Below are 7,500 nucleotides of genomic sequence, written 5' to 3' on the forward strand. Positions count from 1 at the left end.
CACCTCGAAGGGAAGGATCGGAGCCTCCAGAGGCCAAGGAAAGAAGTCGAGATAGTCAAGTGGGCCATCTCAGATCTGGTCTTACTCGAGCTCTGTAAATGCCTCTCAGGGAGATACGAGGACCTGTCTATTATAATGACCAGGCCCACATCCCGGGGGGAGGGGGGTGGGCAACAGACTTTCATCTATCAGCCCTTTTCAACCATTGAGCTACTAAACTGGGAACACCCTGAACCCACCGCCTTGCTCCCGACAGCTAGAGCCCTGTCGAGCATGACTGTGTAGAGGTGTTGGACTCCAGTGTACTCTAGCAGATCTGACCTCCGGGACCAGCCTTGGGCATCAGTACACTAGGAGCTATGCGTGGACGGGAACAGCTTCACCAACCCACGAGGGGAGAGATGTGCAGAATATGCGGTGGTAACCCTGGACGCTGTCGTTAAGCTGGGCTCATTGCTTTAATCCGGGCCTTAGAACTCGGTGAGGGTAAGACTGTAAACATTTACACTGACTCTCGGTATGCCTGTTTCACCCTCCAAGTGTATAAAGAAAAGAGCCTGTTAAACTCTAGAAAACAGGGAAAAGAGCAAAAGAAAAAGAAAGACTAAAAGCAAGTGTAAAGATAGAGAATCAAAAGAAAACAGGAGAGACAGACAGCAGTGCGTGGGCGGGGGCAGGGCCCGTGCCGTTTCTCGGGCCCCACCAGCTGGCCGTAGGAGCGTGAGAACGCGGGGGGGGGGGGGGGGGGGCGGAAAGCAGCATTGTGAGAGGCCGCGGACGTGGATGTAGACATGACCGAAGTCAAGTTAGGCAAGGATTCCAGAGCCGGACAAGGCTAGAGAGAGATTAATGTGCGAGATGGAAAAAAAAAAAAAAAAAGACTCTAGAAGGGTAAATGTTCAGAAGGCAATACAGGAAATGGCCAAGGCCGCAAGACAAAGAGGCCATCGGCCAAGGGCTGCTGCACCTTGGAGGAACCAGACACTCATCTGATCAGGCTGACAGGAGCTGAAGAATGTAAAGACTAGGGCAGACTAGGCACCTTCTCATTAGGCTCCCAGGAGCCCATGGTCACATTAGAAGTTACAAACAGCAAGACTCTGCCGTATCTGGATTCCAATTTCTCACTGAAGGCTCAGCCACTAGATACAGTGACAAAGGGGCGGAGTGGGGGTGGGGATGGGGGGAGGGGGGAACTCCTCCTCTAAGAAACTGAAACAGGAAAAAGAGCCATACCTTGTGAAAACTTGCTTATAGACTTTACAGGACTGCCCCCTGCTGGAGGCTAGTGCTTGTTTGCACCTTTTCAGGGTAAGTTACAGTTTTCCCCACCAGGACAGAAAAAGTACAAGAAGTGACTAAAGTACTGTTAAAAGACATTATCCCCAGGTTTAAGACTACCTCTGATTTTAAAGTCAGACAATAGGCCAGCATTTGTAGCTGTAGCTGGAATAGTGCAAGATTTAACAAGACTGTTAACAATACAACAGAGGTTACACGCAGCCTATCGGCCACAAAGTTCAACAAAAGGTGGAACGCATGAACTGGACACTCGAGCGAGCAGCTACTGGCGACCAAAAAACAAAACGAAAAAAAAAGGGTTGCCATATATAGATATAGATAGATAGACAGATAGATAGATAGATAGATAGATAGATAGATAGATAGATAGATGTATATATATATACACACACACACACACACACATACACACACACACACACAGATATAGATATAGATATAGATATAGATATAGATATATAGATATATGCCAGGAAATTCACTTAAGATAAAATCAGGTTTTTGCCTACGGTCCTCCTCCGAGTCAGGTGCACCCCTACCAAACAAACTAGGTATCTGCCCTGTAAGATTGTGTTCAGTTGGCCACCCGCAAATCGTAGGTCAAATAAAAGGTGACCTCCGGAAACTAAAGAAATTAACCTTTAAAAGGCAAATGCAGCCTTTCAAAATAGCCATACGAAGTGTTCATAATTAAATGAAGAAAAATAATGCCTACGAGCCTGACACCCATTTAAATCTAGGGACTCTGTTTAAAGTAAAACCTAATTTTTCTACAACCCATATAGGATGAGCCCTATACTGTAACCTTGTCCACTCCCACTGCTGTTAAAGTTGCAGGTGTTGCGTCTTGGATCCACCACAGTCAGCTAACACCGACAGCTCAGGACAAGTGGACCGGCTAACAGGACGCAGATCATCCAGCCCGGCTGATCCTGAGACGAGACCAAGCTGCTGCTGAGGACCACAAGCCCTGCTCTAGTCACACACCGGCAGCTGACTAGTCTATGCACGGCCGAAGCTTGAGGACTCATCAAGCAAGTCAATGTAGTTAAAAATCTTAAGACAGATAGTTTTCCTAGAATACTAACTGTTTTCCTATTGTTCTGTCGCTGTATTCAACCTTTTTCCCAGGTAAGGACCTCTTTCGTCCTTGCTGGATATGAATATGCTATACATTGCTTTGTTGTTGTTACCACCCCCCCCCCCCCCCACCCATAACCATGCTAGAAGAAACACCTATGTAAGGTGTCCCCACTGTACACGTACTGCTTAGGAAACCCAGACCCGTCCAGCCCAGCAACGATCGCAAGGTCTTTCAGTCATTCTTTAAACATATAAACCAGAAGTTACCAGAACCTCCTCCTTTAGCCAAAAATTTAAAAAATAAAAATAAAAAAACAGAAAAAAACCTATTTCCTCAGTAGGCTGAAAACATTGCTGGCAGCCTAGATGTTTCTTCATGTTATGTTGATAGAAGGGCTCACGTAAGAGACCAATGGCCTGGAGAAGCAGAAGGGTTAATGCCTCAAGATAACTTGACTTTAACCAACTCTTTCCCCAAACAGACGCCGCAAGTTCAAGCGTCGGGCTCGTAAAAACTTCTCTGATTAAAAAATACTGTTTTACTTGCTAAAAAAAGGTTTTAAGGCCCAGTTAAAAACTAACCTGCTTAAGACATGACAAAGTTAGTACATGTGCCTGTTCAGGTTTAACACAGGTTTGATCCTAGGTCTTCATTTAGAAAAGAGTTTCCAGCTGTAGAAAATGTAAAACCCTCACTGTAAGTGTATTACTTGTAATAGAAACTTGCTGGCCGGGCGCGGTGGCTCAAGCCTGTCATCCCAGCACTTTGGGAGGCCGAGACGGGCGGATCACGAGGTCAGGAGATCGAGACCATCCTGGCTAACACGGTGAAACCCCGTCTCTACTAAAAAATACAAAAAAACTAGCCGGGTGAGGTGGCGGGCGCCTGTAGTCCCAGCTACTCAGGAGGCTGAGGCAGGAGAATGGCGTGAACCCGGGAGGCGGAGGCTGCAGTGAGCTGAGATCCGGCCACTGCACTCCAGCCTGGGTGACAGAGCAAGACTCCGTCTTAAAAAAAAAAAAAAAAAAAAAAAAAAGACCCAAAAAGTAAAAATGAAAGGGAACCCGCCCACTAATTAGTGAAAATTCTCAAAGTGGGGGATGAGGAAGGAGACCTCTACTGCTCCTGCTGCCCTCCTCCCCCCACCTTGCCTAGTTCACAAGACAGGAGGAAAGAGAGAAAGCAAAACGTTAGAAACAAACAAAAGTCAGATAAATAGCCAGACAACCTTGGCACCACCACCAGGCCGTAGGAGTTAAAAAAAAAAAAAAAAAAAGTAATACTAATAACATCGGCCCCTGACCTAAACTACTTGTGTTATCTGTAAATTCCTGACACTATGAAAAAAAGGGTTGTAAAACTTTTTGTTCTGTCTGTCCTTCCTTCCTTCCTTCCTTCCTTCCTTCCTTCCTTCCTTCCTTCCTTCCTTCCTTCTTTCATCCCACCTCGGCCTCCCAAAGTGCTGGGATTACTGGCGTGAGGCACCATGCCTGCTTGGCCTAAAGAGACACCTATTGAAAGTAAGACATAGAGAGCTCCTTGCAGTGATCTGATTGATTGCTTGACTGATTTACAGACGGCGTCTCACTCTGTCACCCTGGCAGTGGTGCCATCAAAACCAAACTCACTGCAGTGTGGACGCTCCTGGACTCAAGCGATCCTTCCACCTCAGCCTCCAGAGTGTAGTGCCTGGGACCATGGGGCACGCGCCACTGTGCCCAGATGATTTTCAATTTTTATTGTTTTATTTTTCTTTTTCCCGAGACAGAGTTTCGCTCTTGTTGCCCAGACTGGAGTGCAATGGCGCGGATCTCGGCTCACCGCAACTTCTGCCTCCCGGGTTCAAGAGATTCTCCTGAGTCTGCCTCCCGAGTAGTAGCTCGGGTTGCAGGTATGCACCACCACGTCTGGTTGATTTTGTATTTTTACTAGAGACGGGGCTTCTACCATGTTGGTCAGGCTGGTCTCCAACTCCCGACCTCAGGTGATTCTCCCTCCCCGGCCTCCCAAAGTGCTGGGACGGCAGGCGTCAGCCGCCGCGCCCGGCCTTCCTTTTCAAATGTTTTTGCACAGACAGGGTCTCATCATGTTGTTGCAAGCCTTCTGCCCCGGCGTCCCAAAGTGCTCGCGTGACGGGCGTGAGCCACTGCGCCTGGACTCCGGGGAATGATTCACGACCACGACCGCTGTACTAACTATTTATTTCTTATTTATTTATTTATTTATTTATTTATTTTTTATTATTATTATTATCTTAAAATTATTATTATTTTTTTGAGACGGAGTTTCGCTCTGGGCGAGGCGGGGCGGGGCGAGGCGAGGCGAGGCGAGGCGAGGCGTGTCGCTTTGGAAACCGCAGCACCGCCTTCTAAAGCCCCATTCGAATGCACAAAGCCCTGTTCCCTTCCCGGACTGGGAGCTGATGCCTTCCATAGCCTTGGGCTTCTCTCCATTCAGAAGCTTTTACAGGCGCAACCCCACCCAGAGGCTAGCTGCGGTTGAGGATTGGGGGTGTGCTGGGGCTGGAAAGTCGGTCCCCTATTTTTGCTAGCTCGGCCACGACATCCCCCGACCCCTATCGCTTGCTCACCCTTTCAGATCCCTTGCCTCCACCGTCTTGGAGGCTGACCTCTGACTTTAATATCTGCCTTTCTTCCTGTCTTGGGTTTGAGGAGGGGGGGCAGGAATGAGGGTGTGTGTGGGGAGGGGGTGTGGGGTGTGGACGGAGGGGAGCGTCCTAAGGGTCGATTTCGTGTCATGCCTCTTTCACCGCCACCGCCGAAGATGAAAGCAACGATCAGCTAAAGACCGCGTGTTCTCATCTATAACTGGGAACTAAATAATGAGAACTCGTGGGCAGAACGAGGGGGACGAGAGAGGCGGGAGCCTACTTGAGGGAGGAGGTGTGGAAGGAGAGACATCTTCAGGGAAAAACAAAACAAAACAAAACAAAACAAAAAACCAAACCACGAAAACTGTCGGGTACTGCGCTGAGTTATCCGGGTGATGAAATCATCTGCACACTGAACCCCCAAGTCAGAAGTTTACTTGTGTAACAATCTTGCACATGTGTGCTTGAACAAGACATAAAAGTTGGGGGGGGGGGGAGAGAGAGAGAGAGAGAGAGAGAGAGAGAGAGAGAGAGAGAGAGACAGAGACAGAGAGAAGGAAACACCACCTCCTTGACCTGAGTCAGGGGGTTTCCGGTCTGGTGGCGGAACGTTCAGTGACAATGGAGTATTTTGGCCTGTTCTTTTTTTGTGCGTTTGCTATTTTTTTTGCTGCTGTTGTTGTTGTTGTTTTAAGACAGAGTCTCACTCAGCCACCCAGCCTGGAGTGCGGTGGTGCGATTCGGCTCACTGCAACCACCGTCTCCCAGGTTCAAGCGATTCTCCCGTCTCAGCCTCCTGAGCAGCTGGGATTACAGGCACCCACCATCATGCTCCGAAGATGTTTCTATGTTAGTAGAGACGGAGTTTCACCATGTGGGCCAGGCTGCTCTTGAACTCCTGACCTCAGGTGATCCGCCCACCTCGGCCTCCCAAAGTGCTGGGATTACATGTGTGAGCCACTGCGCCCGGTGGCGGTCCCTGTGTTTTGTTTTCTTTTTTCTTTTTTCTTTTTTTTTTTTCTTCTTTCTTTCTTTCTTTCTTTCTTTCTTTCTTTCTTTCTTTCTTTTTTGGTAGGGAGGGACTGAGTCTCTCTCAGTCTGTCACCCAGGCGGGGGTGCAGTGGCACTCCCTCGGCTCACTGCAACCTCTGCCTCCCGGATTCCAGTGATTCTTCTTCAGTGGCTGGGATTACAGGCGCACACCACCACATCCGGCTAATTTTTGTATTTTGAGTAGAGACGGGGTTTCTCCATGTTGGCCGCACTGGTCTCGAACTCCTGACCTCAAGTGATCCGTTCTCCTGGGCCTCCCAAAGTGCGAGGACGACAGGCCTGAGCCGCCGGGATTTCAGCCTTTAAAAGTGCCGGCCCTACCACCTTTCGCTGTGGACGTTACGCTCTGAATGACGTGCCATCTCTGCCATAGGTTGACTCCCTGAGTCCCCTCTGCCATTTCACTCCATCCTGGGACGCAAGAGCGAAACTCCATCCCGCCACCTCCTCGTGCAAAACAAAACAAAACGAAACAAAACAAAACAAAACAAAAAAAGAAACTCTACACATGACCTGTAAGTGTCTGTTCCTGTGAGTGATTTCTGAGATACGGCACTGTAGACTGAACGCAGTGGCTCACGTCTGTCATCCTAGTACTTTGGGAGGCTGAGGCGGGCGGATCGCCAGGTCAGGAGATCGAGACCATCCTGGCTAACATGGTGAAACCCCGTCTCTACTAAAAAAACAAACGAATTATCTGGGTGTAGTGGCCGGCGCCTGTAGTCCCAGCTACTCGGGAGGTTGAGGCCGGAGAATGGTGTGAACCCGGGAGGCGGAGGTTGCAGGGAGCTGCGATCGCGCCACTGCACTCCAGCCTGGGTGACAGAGCAAGACTCCGTCTCAAAAAAATAAAAAAATAAAAAAAGAAGAAAGAAAGAAAGAAAGAAAGAAAGAAAGAAAGAAAGAAAGAAAGAAAGAAGGAAAGAAAGAAGGAAAGAAAGAGGAAATGAAAGAAATGGCACTGTATCGCTATTGGGCTAGGACCCTCTCTCTTTCTGTCTGTTCCTCTCTGTCTCTCTCTGTCCGTTTCTGTCTTTCCTGTCTCTCTCACTGTGTCTGTCTTCTGTCTTACTCTCTTTCTTTGCCTGTCTGTCTGTCTACCTCTCTCTCTCTCTCTCTCTCTGTCTGTTTCTCTCCGTCTCTCACTGTCCGTCTATGTCTTTCTCTGTCACTCTCTTTATCTGTCTGCCTGTCCCTCTCTTTCTCTCTGTCTCTCTGTCTCTCTGTCTGTCTCTCTCTCTCTCTCTCTCTCTCTCTACCTGTGTCTCTCACTCACTGTGTCTGTCTTCTGTCTTACTCTCTTTTTTGCCTGTCTGTCTGTCTCTGTCTGTCTCTCTCCCTCTCTCCCCCTCCCTGTCTAGTCTGTTTCTCTCTCTCTCTCTCTCTCTCTCTCTCTCTCGCTCTCGCTCTCGCTCTCGCTCTCGCTCTCTCGCTCTCTCGCTCTTTCTGT

Source organism: Macaca fascicularis, chromosome 10, assembly GCF_037993035.2.
Source record: "Macaca fascicularis isolate 582-1 chromosome 10, T2T-MFA8v1.1".
In the NCBI taxonomy this organism is placed as follows: Eukaryota; Metazoa; Chordata; class Mammalia; order Primates; family Cercopithecidae; genus Macaca; species Macaca fascicularis.